The following is a 16,997-nucleotide window of genomic DNA, read 5'->3' on the forward strand; positions in this document are numbered from 1 at the left end:
TGTCGCGGCATCGATTTTCGATAGCGCGCTTGTGTCAGACATGGTATACTTCAACCACGGCGGCATGCTAACAGTTTACAAATTTAGTCGTTTTGGAGAAGCTTCCAGCCTTGGCCGGAAAGCCAATGATCGGGTCCTTTGGACGCCACATAAATCGCCTCGGTTTCGCATTCCAATAACTATTTCACTCTCTTCTGCCAGACACGATGTATACACCCTCCACTCCCAGTGCTGCCACCAGCTATCTGTGAATGGTTATTGCACGTTGACGTCTAACATAGGTCTTAGTCAAATTAGTGTGACTGGACGGTGAATTAGCCGACTAGTTCCGTCGCTCCCGAGATGCTTATTATCAGGCCCAGGACAATAAAAACCTGCCCTTTGTAAAGTAGCTAATGTCAGTGCATTCCCCCATTGACGGACCGTATTGTCGCAAGAATAATTTCCCATTTGTTGATACTCTACGTCACTTGCTCGCCTCCAGGCGGTATTCAAACTCGCTATGGGCAGTGTTAATAATGGTTTGATTCCGCGTTGTAAAAACAGAAAACGAATTTTCACGATGGGGAAGGAATTCGATTTACTATCTTCGGAAAAACTGAGTCAATGATTCATCTAATAAAGACATTGCATATTGGAGGTTAAACGTGACCTCATCTCTCCCCTCTTCCTCCCCTCCCCCCTCCTCGGAAATAAAATGAAAGAAAAGAATTCGATTCATCGCCATAAGCACCACAGGTAACATGGTGATGTTACTTCTTAAGCAAATTGAGACCTCCGGTAGTCTTGCGACGTACAACAACATTTAAGAATGTCCTGTTCCACCGTTAACGTCATCTTGGAATATTGGTGAATGAGCACTGTACAATTTTTGCTATCCCTTGGAAGCTCCATTCGATTAATCTACAAAAACTAACAGATAGTCATTATAAATGAATCATGTGACTTCATTTACAGTAAGTGTGCAAAGAAATAGCTCGATGACACACATACTCGTAGTACGCATTTATTGTTTAGAGGATTTTTATCTGCATTTTTGTCTCGAATTAATTGTGCCACTGAAAACTTGTAAATCCAGTGCGACACACGATCCTCGTCGTCGCTTATTACTCGCTTCCCACTGCAAATGTCTTTATAGCAACCGTTAAATTTTTCTTACTTGCGCGTTTTATGTGGCTGGTATGAAAACTCCGGTGACCCCCAGTACTTGCAACTGTGGAGGATGGTCGTGGTATAATGTGGTGGAACCTCCGCGTTAGTAACTTGCCCTGTTCATGTGTGTGACGACGTTCCTCTTCAAAGATAATAAATCTTCGATGGATTCTTTAACGTCTGCGCTGACAGTCATTCGCAGGTTCTTATTGTAGGTTTACGTTGCAGCTTGTCTCATAGAAAACATACCAGATTATGAATTGGAACACAGCTAGCTGTAAACCACCTTACGAGAAAACCTAACGACACTCATAGTGCAAACATCTCGCAATCATCGTAGCCTATATCAAACGCTAGTGGCTTCACCAGTTTCCATATTTGCTCTTTCTAAGACTTACATGTTGGTTACATAGTACTCCGATTAGATTTCCAGAGAAACAGCTTCACCTGTTGGAGGTCTACATCTACATCTACGTGATTACTCTGCTATTCCCAATAAAGTGCCTGGCAGAGGGTTCAATGAACCACCTTCAAGCTGCCTCTCTACCGTTCCACTCTCGAACGGCACGCGGGAAAAACGAGCACTTACATTTTTCTGTGCGAGCCCTGATTTCTCTTATTTTATCGTGATAATCATTTCTCCCTATGTAGGTGGGTGCCAACAGAATGTTTTCGCAATCGAAGGAGAAAACTGGTGACTGAAATTTCATGAGAAGACCCCGTCGCAACGAAAAACGCCTTTGTTTTAATGATTGCCACTCGAATTCATATATCATGTCTGCGACACTATCTCCCCTATTTCGCGATAATACAAAACAAGCTGCCCTTCTTTGTACTTTTTCGATGTCATCCGTCAGTCCCACCTGATGCGGATCCCACAACGCACAGCAATACTCTAGAATAGGGCGGACAAGGCTGGTGTAAGCAGTCTCTTTAGTAGACCTGTTACACCTTCTAAGTGTTCTGCCAATGAACCGCAGTCTTTGGTTTGCTCTACCCGCAATATTATGTATGTCATCGTTCCTATTTAGGTTATTTGTGATTGTAATCCCTAAGTATTTTGTTGAATTTATAGCCTTCAGATTTGTGTGACTTATCGCGTAGTCGAAATTTAACTGATTTCTTCTAGTACTCATGTGAATAACTTCACACTTTTTATTATTCAGGGTCAATTGCCACTTTTCGCACCATACAGATATCTTATTTAAATCATTTTGCAAGTCGTTTTGATCTTCTGATGGCTTTACAAGACGGTAAATGACAGCACCATCTGCAAACAATCTAAGACGACTACTCAGATTGTCTTCTGTATCGTTAATATAGATCAGGAACAATAGAGGGCCTATAACACTTCCTTGGGGAACGCCGGATATTACTTCTGTTTTACTCGACGACTTTCCGTCTATTACTACGAACTGTGACCTTTCTGACAGGAAATCACGAATCCAATCGCACAACTGAGGCGATACTCTGTAAGCACGCAGTTTGGTAAGAAGACGCTTGTGAGGAACGGTGTCGAAAGCCTACTGGAAATCTAAAAATATGGAATCAATTTGACATCCCCTGTCGATAGCACTTATTACTTCATGAAAATAAAGAGCTAGTTGTGTTTCACAAGAACGACTTTTTCTGAAACCATGCTAACTATGTGTCAATAAATCGTTTTCTTCGAGGTACTTCATAATGTTCGAATACAGTACATGTTCCCTACTGCAAATCGACGTTAGTGACATAGGAATGTAATTCAGCGGATTACTCCTACTTCCCTTTTTGGGTATTGGTGTGACTTGAGCAATTTTCAGTCTTTAGGTGCGGATCTTTCTGTGAGCGAGTGGCTGTATGTAATTGCTAAATATGGAGCTATTTTATCAGCATACTCTGAAAGGAACCGACTGGTATACAATCTGAACCGGAGGCCTTGCCTTTATTAAGTGATTTAAGCTGCTTCGTTACACCGAGGATATCTACGTCTATGTTTCTCATCTTGGCAGTTGTTCTTGACTGGAATTCAGGAATATTTACTTCGTCTTCTTTGATGAAGGAGTTTCGTAAAACCGTGTTTAATAATTCTACTTTAGTGGCACTGTCATCAGTGACTTCACCGTTGTTATCGCGCAGTGAAGGTATTGATTGCGTCTTGCCATTGGTGTGCTTTATGTGTGACCAGAATCTCTTTGGGTTTTCTGCCAGATTTCGAGACAGAATCTAGTTGTGGAAATTATCAAAAGCATCTCGCATTGAAGTGCGCGCCATATTTCCAACTTCTGTAAAACTTTGCCAATCTTGGGGATTTTGCGTTCTTTTAAATTTGGCATGCTCTTTTCGTTGCTTCTGCAACAACGATCTGACCCGTATTGTGTAGCATGGGGGATCAGTACCATCACTTATTAATTTATGTGGTATATATCTCTCAATTGCTGTCGATACTATCTCTTTGAAAATATTCCACAGCTTTTCTACAATTACATGATCGGATCCGAAGGAGTGAAGACTGTCTCTTAAAAAGGCGTTAAGAGAATTTTTGTCAGCTTTTTTTAAATAGATATACTTTGCGTTTCTTTTTGATTGTTGTAGGTGTTACGGTTTTCAGCCTAGCAGCAACTGCCTTGTGGTCGCTAATCCCTGTATTCCTCACAATGCTCACAATTTGTCCAGGATTATTTGTTGCTAAAAGGTCAAGTATGCTATCGCAACCATTTACGAGTGGGCTCATGAACTAATTGTTCAAAATAATTTTCTGAGAAAGCATTCAGTATAATTTCGGATGACGTTTCATGCCTGCGGCCGGCTTTAAACGTATAATTTTTCAGCATATCGAGGGTAGATTGAAGTCACCACCGGCTATAAATGTGTGAGGGGGTACTTATTTGAAATGAGATTCAGGTTGTCTTTGAACTGTTCAGTAAGTATATTTTCTGAGTCGGGGGGTGGGTCAAACGATCCAGTTAATAGTTTAGTCCGTTTGTCAGGTATAACCTCTACCCATACTATTTCACACGAACTATCTACCTCAATTTCGCTACAAGGCGAACTACTTCTGACAGCAATAAATACTGCACCACCAACTGTATTTAATCCATCCTTTCTGAACACTGTTAGATCGTTTGAAAAAAATTTCGGCTGAACTTATTTCCGGTTTTAGCCAGCTCTGTGTACCTACAACTATTTGAGCTTCAGTGCTTTTTATTAGGGCTTGGAGCTCTGGTTCTTTCCCAACACAACTACGACAATTTACAACTACAATACCAATCGTTTCTGCAACTACCTTACTGTGTTTTACCTGCCTACTTTTACACGGACGTCCCTTTTGTGGTTCCCTGAGACCCTCTAACCTAAAAAACTGCCCAGTCCCTTTCACACAGCCCCCGCTACCCGTGTAGCCGCCTCCTGTGTGTAGTTGACTCCTGACCTATTAAGCGGAACCCGGAAACCCACCACCCGATGGCGCAAATCAAGGAATCTGCAGGCTACACGGTTACAGAACCGCCTGAACCTCTGATGCAGACCCTCCTCTCGGCTCTGCACCAAAGGACCACAGTCGGTTCTATCGACGATGCTGCAAATGATGAGCTCCGCCTTAATCTCGGAAGCAAGACTGTCAGTCCTTACCATTTCCGCTAGCCGCCAGAAACCAGGCATAATCTGCTCCGATCCAAACCAACACACGTCATTAGTACCGACATGAGCCACCACCTGCAGTTGGATGCAGCCTGTGTTCTTCATGGCATCCGGAAGCACCCTTTCCACATCCGGAATTACTCCCCCCAGAATGCACACGGAGTGCACACTTACTTCTTTCCCCTCCTTGACAGCCATGTTCCTAAGGGACCCCATTACATGCCTAACGTTGGAGCTTCCAACTACCAGCAAACCCACCCTCTCTGAATGCCCAGACCTTGCAGGCCGAGAAGCTTCCTCTGGAACACGGTGGACGACTGCATCCAGCTCAGAGACATCGTCAGCCTCAGATAACGCCCGAAACGTGTTCGTCAAACGAACTGAGGAGGCCCTACGATCGGCCCCTCGGAAAGTTTTTCGCTGCCTGCCAGACTTTGGAATGATCTCCCACACGACCACGGATGAGGGGCCAGCCTCAGTGCAGGCAGTGCCCGGGGCGGCCACAGCAGTTGACTGATCGGAGGGCACGTGGGACGTGCTCGACGTCCCTCGCATCTCCGCGTTCAATCCCCCACAGTGACGCCCCTTGGCAGCAGTCTCAAGCTGTGTGAAGGAAGCCAAAGTAGCCTGGAGCTGTGAGCGAAGTGGTACCAACTCAGCTCGTATCTGTACACGACAATCACAGTTCTTATCCATTACTGCAGTTGCTACTGTTTGAAGCTCGTAAAAATATGCAACAAACGAATGGTGTACTCGTCTTATTAAAAGTGGGAATTCGGAGTGCTCTCTCACTGACAGTAACCGACACTGAGTTGTTCTAAGCAAACAAACAAAAGCCTGTACGATACGAGGGCCGATACAACGGTCGATAGCAACGGCGGTACTGTACACTACACTGTTATTCAAATAGAAGGTTGTGGCCGATAAGCACTCAAACATGCATGAAATTATAAATCTCGTAAAAATATGTAACAAGCGAGTGGCGTACTCGCCTTATTAGTAGCAGGAACTAGAGGTGCGCTCTCGCTGACGGTCCAACCGTCCTCAAGCTTCTTAATATTTTAGCTGTAGAAAGTCATGATTTCACAGTTATGTAGTAGCCTTAAAATGGCAGTCGGCCGTATACTCCATGAGGTCTGTGTGCACTATCACGTCTCTGTTACTAAATACGTGAAGTACCAGTTTTCGAAATGCAACATGAGTTGCAACAACCCTCCGCGTTTTCTTCGGAAATACCTTACATCGGTAAGACGCTATCTTTGCTGCCCACTTGCTTCAGTGTTGTATCTGACATATAAATGTTATAATCTCAGACGACTGTCGCAAGTTGCAGGTAGAATTAATGCCATGGTTTTCTGAAAACGGTGAGACAAAATCGGTCATACCTACTCAAGTAATGATTTACCTTACCTTACAGCTCTTCTGGTGTCCAGTCCACGAGCTCCTACTGGCATGGATCGATGTTTCTGCAACGAGCTATAAAAAGTACCAAGTCGCAGAACAGTTTGCAATCGTCTTCGTCAAGAAAGCAAAAAGTAGCACTATAATCTAGACTTATCCTCTAATTATTCAAACCAGTGCACATTAATATGGGTCAAAACTATAAATTTAGGTCATATAACTGAACACCATAAATGGGAATCACGTGGGAAGGAAATGATGCAATTTGCATGGTCTCTTGGATATAAACGAAGCCTAGAAAGCCTAGAAAGAATTATTAAACAATGAAAGAAACATGTAACCTTCCCCTGACTTATCGACCTTAATGACAGTGAAAAATTAAACCGCGTGCACCTAATGGAAATTTGGGAAAAGCAATCGTCACCGAAGTTAATTTGTCGGTAAAGAGGGAGGAAAGGGTTACATCTAAATGAAAGGAAAAATGCAAATGAAACTGGTGGAAATTAATTTTGAAAAGGGATAAAGTTAATAAAGAAAGTAAATGTGTGGCTGTTACGTTAACAATTAACTAGCGGTAATTAGATATTTGAGATGTGGGGGAAATTACAGTCGCCAGTCCTAAGGACAATTACTATAGTAACTGAAAAAGAAAGGTTATTACACATATAATTAGCACTAGAAGCGTGGCAACTGAAGGTTGACACGTGTAGTGTGAAAACTAAAAGTTTGTCATAAGTAATAAATTTCGCTATCCTCTGACTTAATTTAGCAAAAGAATTAGTAAAACCGGAAGATCGAAAGTTAATTTAGTGACTGAAGTTAATAGTGAGCTTTCTTTCTGAAGCACATCGAAATTCAGTAAAATACGGTTAGTCTTGGACTACCTCAACAATCATTTCAAAAGCTACTTGAATCTACGCAATTTAGAAATAAGAGATTTAACTTTGAACTTGAATTAAATGATTCTGAACAATTAACAATAGTAAAATTTAGTACGTACCAAGCTGAGCTGTAGTCAAAGGTAAGCTTAAATATGGTAACAAAACTCGCACTCGTAATTTGTGCTGTGTAATCTAAATATTGTAGCCAGCTAATGCTTTAACTGAACTTTGAAATTAAAGCAGTGAAATAGAATAATATTGCTTTAATGCTGGCGTTTGAATTTCAATGACACTCGGGTTCATTCCGGAAAAGGAAGGGACCCTGCTTGGTAATGCAATTGGGACAATGAGCAACAAAGGTTCATGCTACGTTGCTGTAATTTTGTGATCTGAACAGTTTTAAAAGCTGAGATCTGCCATACAGTTCTAAAACTTTACGTGCTTCCAGTCTTCCTTGTTGGTTGATTGAAGGTTTGAAGCCGTCGATCGAGGAGATGGCGACAGTCACTCATTGTCGGCCATCACTGTTGCAGAAACTGGATGTTGGCGCGCCTCCTTCTCGACACGGTCACCAGGCGAAACGGGCTATTGATGTGCGCCAGCTAATGCTTCCTGTCCGCGACACCATGTCAGAAACTATCACAGCAAGTCGAGCGCAATTACATGCTGCCAAACCCCGAAAACGCGGCAACTCGCGGGAGCGTCACACAACACACCTGCTCCACTCGCTACTCCAGGCAGACTCTGCTCTGCTCGCGCTCCACGTGACAGAGTTAACACTACCAAAGATCCTAAACCCTTTTGTTCTCCACACGACCTATCGATGTATTCGTTCGATAGCATAGTTTTCCTTAGGCCAGACCCAGCGTATAAATACAAATAATATTCACAAAACAAACCAACATAAATGCATATATATATATATATATATATATATATATATATATATATATATATATATATAAACACAGTAAAACAATTACAATATATAAAGACACAGAAATGTCATATCTTCAGGTAACAAAATAAGGAAAAAAAATTATAGTGCAGCAGATGGAAATAGGAGGATATGCATTTCCGGCGTTACACGTGCCCCACATTGTCTGAGGATGTTCGTGTAACCTAAACAGACTGAGAAAATGTCCCAAAAAGGAAACAGCGGAAATGCATATGCTCGAAACATCAAGTAAATTTAGCATTCGGTTAATTAACTATAATAATTGAGTGGAGACACTCCTAATCTTAATCCACTCTGTCATCTTACACTAAAGAAAAGAGTTTGACAACATATTAAAACTCATAGAAAACATAGAAAATGGTTTAGCTATTCTAAATTCATCAAAATTCCTAACAGTATCAAGAAATGGAATTCTATTTACAAAATTAACCAGAGTACATGGTCATAAAAAACAGGTATATTAAAATACGCAAATTAACAATTAATTACATAGAATACACATTTTATATAACCTTTTCATAATTAATATTCTCGTCATGAGAGTCCACTTAACGCTAAACAAGAAAATAATATAAAGCAGATCGACAAAAAACATAAATATTGACAACAGAATTCTTTCACATAGGCTGTCCGGGAAGAAAAACAACTCCGCCTTCCATACACGCAAGTACAAAGAATGCCGACAGCGGCACAAGAGCTGACAGCGGCACAAGAGCCGAGAGCGGCTCCGACTCGCCAGTAGTGTTGCGCCCACCTGTGCGGCACGCTTGATCTCACTCGCCTGTGAAACGGCATTTCCAGAACGTCCGTTTCACTGAATTCTTTCGGAATAACCCACTCTCGAGTAATCTCAAGGAGTCCATTAACACTATCACAGTGGATAACTCAACACTGTCAATCATCACATGCATGTACTAGCCTGAAACTTAAAACAGCGTCTAAGTACATTAGCAATGACTAGTAAAACACATATTCATGAAATCTTACAGCTAGTTACAAAATCATATTTACATTGCTTAATCTACTGTGACTCAGCTGAAAACTTAAACCAGCAGCTTGGATTTTTCAATTGATAAATAATCACTCTCTCTTAAATCATTTAGTAAAAATTAATTACTTATTAATTACAACTTCTTTAATGTCCTCTTGGTCAGGCAAAAGCATGGCAATCTAGCAAGTCGTTTAAATCTTACACTCTATATTTACATACTGTACAAATTACCCATTCTGTGGCATTAATCAATCCTAGGTTGGTACAATTTCAAGTCTACAATGTTCTGTATACCTAATAGCTTTCCAGAGCTTGGATACTCTAAGCAATAAGCATTTGTGTGAGGTATACCAATGACTTTATATGGTCCATTATAAACAAACGTAAATTTAGGGATTTATTGTCTATCTCGCTCGATTTCTCATGAGCTTTTACAAGTACTAAGTCTCCGATTGCAAACTTAGCAAAACGCGCTTTAGCGTCACGACGACGTATGCGAGCATCGGCTTTTAGCTTCATTACTTCTCGCAAACGATCTTTTTTCACACCAATACTAATGTCAATCCGTGGAGGGAATTTGATTATCTCTTCCACTAAACTTTTACTTCTGTCATCCAACTGGATGTCCTCTGGAGAAAATCCTGTAGATTCATGTCTCAAGGTGTTCATAATTCTCTCAAATACTGCTATATATTTGCCCCATGCCCTATGGTTGTGATGGCAATAGGTACGGCAAAGTCGGCCTAGCTCGCGCATATACCTCCCAGAGGGATTCCCAGCCGGACAATAAGCTGAAATATGGATCACCTCGACCCCATTACTTTCCATGCCTTCATTCCTCAACTTAGAAGTAAATTGTGCCCCATTGTCTGATAGAATCGCCTTGGGCTTACCAATATGAACAAAATAATCGTTCACAAGCTTGCTATAGACCGCTTTGGCTGTAGCTTTCCTAATCGGGTATAGTTTGATGAACTTGGAAAAAGCTTCTAGCACTACTAAAATGTAGGCAAAGTTTCCTGATGACTTGGGCAAAGGTCCATACAAGTCCACGCACAGTAATTCAAAGGTGTCGTTAGGCCTCATACTTTGGATAGGACCACGACTCGTACAGTTGGTAACCTTTACCTTCTGACATAAATCGCAAGTTTTCACTCTGTCAGTAACGCGTTTTAACATGTTGTTAAAATGCGCTACTTCACTCAGCTTTTCTGTACATTTCTTTGGTCCACAGTGACCATACGCCAAATGGTAGTAGTCTATTATTTCCGTGACGTATTTGGTGGGCCAGCATACCCGCCAAATATTACTATCTTCACCCTTACGTATGTACAAGATATGATCGTATATCTTGTAATACTTCCTTAATTTCTCTCCTTCTGGACTCCTTTCGTCATATCGGGTTTTCACCATATTTAAACAACCATCCTCGTTCTGATGACGACGTAGATTCTTACAGATGTTCACTATTAATTTGCGTCCCTCAACTTCTTTAAAATAGTATAATTTGACCACTCCATCTGACTCATCTTTCAATACATCTTGATTAGACTCGGGCAACCGCGACAGCGCATCCGCTACGCAATTGTCGGTCCCTTTTACGTAACAGATGTCATAGTTAAATTGCTGTAAATACAGCGACCACATAGTCAGTCTTTCGTGAAGTAGTTTACAATCCTTTAGATAAATGAGCGCCTTATGGTCCGCATGAATAATCATTTTACGGTCCCATAGGTAACCCTTGAACTTCTTGAATCCCCACACGATAGCGAGACACTCTTTCTCAGAAATCGTGTAGTTTCGCTCACTTTTTGATAAAGTTCGACTCGCGAACGCTATCGTCCGGTGTTCCTTATCCTCTCCTTTACCAACTTCTTGGAACAGTTCTACCCCCACCCCGTAATTCGATGAATCCGTTCCCAGATGGAAGGGTAGCGATAAATCAGGATGAAATAGTATGTTAGATCTTAACAACTCGTCTTTTAACCCCTCGAAAGCGGCCTGACACCCGTCGACCCACACAAACGGAACATTTTTGCGTAAGAGGTTATTCAAATTTTCATCATTAAACACTTGTCCTTTTACAAATTTACGGTAAAATCCTGTCAGCCCTAGAAAACTTTTTAACTGTTTCCTAGACTTGTGTGGAGGACAATTCCTTATTGCCTCTAGTTTCTCTGGGTCCTTCGTAATACCAGCAGTGGTAATTACATGCCCTAAAAATTTCAGTTCCTGCTTCACAAATTCGCATTTCTTTAGCTTTAGAGTCATTCCGCCACGGCGCAATGCTCTAAAAACTTGATCTAACAGGTCACAATGGTCATGCAAAGTGGCATTGGCCAACAATAGGTCGTCAACATATACAGTTAATCTTGAACTCAAAGCCGGTCCTAGCACTTTATCTAGGGCCCTGATGAATACGGACACAGATATATTAAGTTCAAACGGCAGTACTCTGTACTGATAACACCTGCCCGCAAACAAGAAGGCGGTGTATGGCCTAGATTCTTCTTCGAGTTATATTTGCCAGTAACTAGCCGTCAGATCGAGGCTAGTCATGAACTTAACGTCATGAAAACGTTGCAAAATCTCCTCCATACTCTCTGGTCTGTCTGTTTCACGTTGAACGACCCTATTCAACGTGCGTGCATCAATCACAATACGCACACTACCATCCCGTTTTGCTACAATGACCAAACCGTTATTGTATGGACTCGTACTTCTTTCAGTCACTCCCCATTCGATCATCTTATCTATCTCCCGTTGCACTGCTTCCTTTTTGGACAGCGGTATAGCATACGGTCTCACGAAGAATGGTTCGTGCGGAATTACACGCAACTTGCATTTATATCCTTCCACAAGTCCCGGTTTGTCTGAAAACACACTCTTATTCCTCATTATTACTTCATACAGGCCTCGTCTCTGTTCGTGTGTTACGTTTGACACACCGTCTACAATACGTTCCAATTCACTTTCTACACTATTGTCAATGCCGAGATTCCTCACATTACAGTAGTTCAAATTCATACCTACGTCAATAGCATCCGGCCAGTTAACAATGTGTATATTGTGTATGTGTGTATTGCCTATGCACACCGTCTCCTGCCTCGTCCAAACTATCTACTATTGTTTTTTGTTGTGACGTACATGTCAAAGTTTTGCTTTCGCGATTAATCGCTGCACGGTACTTTAATAGCCAATCTAACCCGATAATTACTTCCGTAGTTAAGTCTGGCACGACGACAAACCCTTGTTCAAATCGTGCCCCAGATATCTCGAAGTTGACAAAAATCTGTTTTGTGGCCGGTTTACTGGCCTTCCAGTAGCACCGATAATTTTCACTCCTGTTACTGGCATAATTACGATGCCAGGTCTGTCTTTCAGTAACTCAAATATTTTCCCAGATACAGCACTCAATTCTGCACCGGTGTCCATCAACACGTTTAGTTGTAGGTCGTGCATATCAACAGACACTACTATCTGTCTACACTTGTCCTCGACTGTTTCTTTATTTTCCCACAGTAAATCCTCGTCTATATCCAGGTCATTCCAGAAAAAACCATCCGGCTTTGATCCTAAATCCGGCTTATCTGGCGGCCTTTTCAGCCTCTGTTCACATACAGTTTTAATTTCAACACGTTTGTCCTGAGGCTTAGTCTGGAGCTTCGCCTCCAATACCGAAACCTTTTCCTGTAACTCGTCAACTAGAGAGTGTTGCTTTGCTATCAATTCATAAATTGTCACCTTCGTTGATTCCTCTTTGGTCAGATTGATCTCATCTGCCAATCTACCTGGAGGAATGTGCCCAGTAGTATCTGCAATTACTTCCTCTAGATCTGCGCAACCCACACTGCTATCGTCTGACCGTATAATGTCAGCTCTAACCTCATACACACTGTAATCTATGTGCCTTTCTACCAATCGTGTCCGGCTATCACTAAAATTTTCGCAATCTTTGTTCTTAATACTCTCGCAATGTTTAAACTGGAGGTTTGCGTCGGGTGGGTCGGCTACTTCTACCACTATAACTTTCGGTAAAGTCTGCCGGTTAGGGCCAGAACTTTCCGTTACTACTTCAACATCCAACTCCTGCAGGACGAAACACGACGAATCTTGCTCGTGCTCCCCATTAACATCAACTACTTCTAGTAAAGTCTGCCGGTTAGGGCCAAAACTTTCTATCACTTCACAAATAATATCTTCCTGTGGGACGAGACGCGGCAAATCCTGTCCGCGCTCCCCATAAACACTTCTCCCGTACAGGCCCCTATAATCTCTTAGTTCGTCGTATAAGCGACCGAACTGCCTTAACCACACCTCATCCCTCTCTGCATCCCCTCGCTCAATGACGAACGTGTTATCCGACATCTGATCTTCTCTCAACAATTGCGAATCATTCTTAAACTCAATCTTCATTTCCGCTGTGGGTGTTACAGCTGCCACTTTATAATCGTTTTCCGGAACACTACTTAAATTGTTCTCACTGACAGTGAATGTATTTTCTACCGCCGTGTCTACAGCTGATCTACTACTTGTGGGCGCACTCCTTTCTCCTAACACTGGCACACTCTCCCGCCGTTGAATATTCCATACGGAATTTTCATAACGACGACACCTGGGTTTTCTCCTGTTATTGGGCCTCCAAAATTTCTCCACGCACGGTGGGCCCCTCACCGGCGCGGCTAATGGTTTCCCTGTCTCGTCCCAGCAGATCTACTCCACGGATGCTGCTGAGGCGGCTGGTCACACCCTCTGGCGTTATTACTATTCTGCGAAGCCCGTATCACGCTAGTATGATACTGGTTTCCGTCATTCCTTTTATTATTTGCATTGTACCGATTGTTATTACGGTCCGAACCATTATTGTTATTGCTGCCATGGTTGCGGTATGCATTATTCCCATGGTTATCGTTGTTGTGGTTGCTGTGGTACCCGTTGTTGTTACCACGGCCTCTACCACTATCGCGATTATTGCGCCAATTGTCCTCGTCCTCAACTCTTTCCAGGAAACCATTGATTGTCCAGTAATTGCTTCCTATGTAGCGTTTTGTATCATCTGGAAGCTTCTTGTAGAGTTCCCAGACTATTTCGGATTCCGTGCGGCGATCACGCAAATATTCCAACTTGCGGATCCAGCCCTCACAAAACTCCTTCATCGAGCAGCGCGAATTCGCGTCGAAAGGCCTCGATACGACAAATTCGCGCCAGACACTTTGCTGTTTTTGCTCTGACCAGTATTCAGCCAGAAACAAATTTTTAAACTCGTCAAAAGTCAGGTTGGTAATGTTGAGGTTTAAGCCCCAACGCTTGGCATCACCAGCCAACACATCAATAACCGCATTAATTTTTCTCTCATTAGTCCATGATCTGGGTAAAACTCTTTCACAATTTTTAATGAAATCCGTCGGGTGTATACCGCCTTTTTTCGAGGGGTCGAACCGCTCCTCTTTCGTCAGCAATTCCGAACTATGTGCACAGATTGGCACATAGCTCTGTTTTTCGTCAAGTATCTTTTCTAATTCCGACACTCTCGTAATTACTTGGCAAGTGGTTGTCGCAAGCGTTTCTACTTCCTTTTTTTTTTCTTCGCAGGTATTAGCCTGCTTTGTCACTTTGGTATCTACTTCGGATATTAAAGCCTTTAAAGTTTCCACCTTCTTTTGATCCTCTTTTTTCACTAATTGAATTTGTTCCGTCACCTTATTCCCGATGATCGGAGCAACTGCTTCTCCTACACTTTTCTCGATTCTGCTAATTTCGGAATAAAAACGAGTATTTATGCTCACAACTTCCGCCTGAACGCCTATCATTTCCTGTTTAAGATTACCTACCGATTTCGGTATGATGCTGTGGTGTATCGAGAGGTTGTAACAATGGAAAATTGTACTGAAATGCAGGAGGATCTGCAGCGAATTGACGCATGGTGCAGGGATTGGCAATTGAATCTCAATGTAGACAAGTGTAATGTGCTGCGAATACACAGAAAGATAGATCCTTCATCATTTAGCTACAATATAGAAGGTCAGCAACTGGAAACAGTTAGTACCATAAATTATCTGGGAGTACGCATTAGGAGTGATTTAAAATGGAATGATCATATAATGTTGATCGTCGGTAAAGCAGATGCCAGACTGAGATTCATTGGAAGTATCCTAAGGAAATGCAATCCGAAAACAAAGGAAGTAGGTTACAGTACGCTTGTTCGCCCACTGCTTGAATACTGCTCAGCAGTGTGGGACCCGTATCAGATAGGATTGATAGAAGATATAGAGAAGATCCAACGGAGAGCAGCGCGCTTCGTTACAGGATCATTTAGTAATCGCGAAAGCGTTACGGAGATGATAAACTCCAGTGGAAGACTCTGCAGGAGAGACGCTCAGTAGCTCGGTACAGGCTATTGTTAAAGTTTCGTAAACATACCTTCACCGAAGAGTCAAGCAGTATATTGCTCCCTCCTACGTATATCTCGCGAAGAGACCATGAGGATAAAATCAGAGAGATTAGAGCCCACACAGAGGCATACCGACAATCCTTCTTTCCACGAACGATACGAGACTGGAATAGAAGGGAGAACCGATAGAGGTACTCAAGGTACCCTCCGCCACACACCGTCAGGTGGCTTGTGGAGTATGGATGTAGATGTAGGTGTAGATTAATCACAACAATATCTTCTTTGATTTTATCAACTTTTGTGTTAACAAATCCAACATTGTTGTTAACAACATTAATAGCTTTGTTCTGATTGTCTAGCTTCCGTTCAATTTTTTCAGACTGACTCGAGATTTCGTTAATCAAAGCATTCAATAAATCAGTTAAATTCCCGGAAACTACCGGTTTTACTTCCGTAGCGGCTTCCTCTTTAATTGTCCCCCCGTATTCGTCATCAAGGGATTCACATTTGATTTTCACTTCCGATTCCGAAACTTTTCTAAAGTTCGGAATTCCATTTCTGCTCTTTGTTGCGTTTCGGCGGTCGCGTCTTTCATGCTAGCCGCCTGCCCCTGAACAATGGGTACCGCGGTGCGCGTTTCCCACTGTTCGACCGATTGTTCCGTATCCAAGTCTACCAAATTTTCGTAATTGTTGCCTTCACTCATTTTAATAATTTTCAATATAAATGACAAATCTCAAATCTAATTAGGATTCCTCCCACTACTTAATCTCGCTGACGTAACGCCCTGTTCGTAACCAATACTTTGTTACGAGATTTGCACCATACAAAATTCGTGTCCAGAACAACCTCAAATCTGAAGAGTGTCCTGTCACCAGGTCGCCAGGTGTAACCTCCCCCTCACTTATCGACCTTAATGACAGTGAAAAATTAAACCGCGTGTACCTAATGGAAATTTGGGAACAGCAATCGTCACCGAAGTTAATTTGTCGGTAAAGAGGGAGGAAAGGGTTACATCTAAATGTAAAGAAAAATGCAAATGAAACTGGTGGAAATTAATTTTGAATAGGGGTAAAGTTAATAAAGAAAGTAAATGTGTGGCCATTACGTTAACAATTAACTAGCGGTAATTAGATATTTGAGATTTGGGGGAAATTACGGTCGCCAGTCCTAAGGACAATTACTACAGTAACTGAAAAAGAAAGGTTATTACACATATAATTAGCACTATAAGCGTGGCAACTGAAGGTTGACACGTGTAGTGTGAAAACTGAAAGTTTGTCAGAAGTAATAAATTTCGCTATCCTCTGACTTAATTTAGCAAAAGAATTAATAAAACCGGAAGATCGAAAGTTAATTTAGTGACTGAAGTTAACAGTGAGCTTTCTTTCTGAAGCACATCGAAATTCAGTAAAATACGGTTAGTCTTGGACTACCTCAACAATCATTTCAAAAGCTACTTGAATCTACGCAATTTAGAAATAAGAGATTTAACTTTGAACTTGAATTAAATGATTCTGAATAATTAACAATAGTAAAATTTAGTACGTACCAAGCTGAGCTGTAGTCACAGGTAAGCTAAAATATGGTAACAAAACTCGCACT

The sequence above is a fragment of the Schistocerca cancellata genome, chromosome 3, assembly GCF_023864275.1.
Source record: "Schistocerca cancellata isolate TAMUIC-IGC-003103 chromosome 3, iqSchCanc2.1, whole genome shotgun sequence".
NCBI classification, from domain to species: Eukaryota; Metazoa; Arthropoda; class Insecta; order Orthoptera; family Acrididae; genus Schistocerca; species Schistocerca cancellata.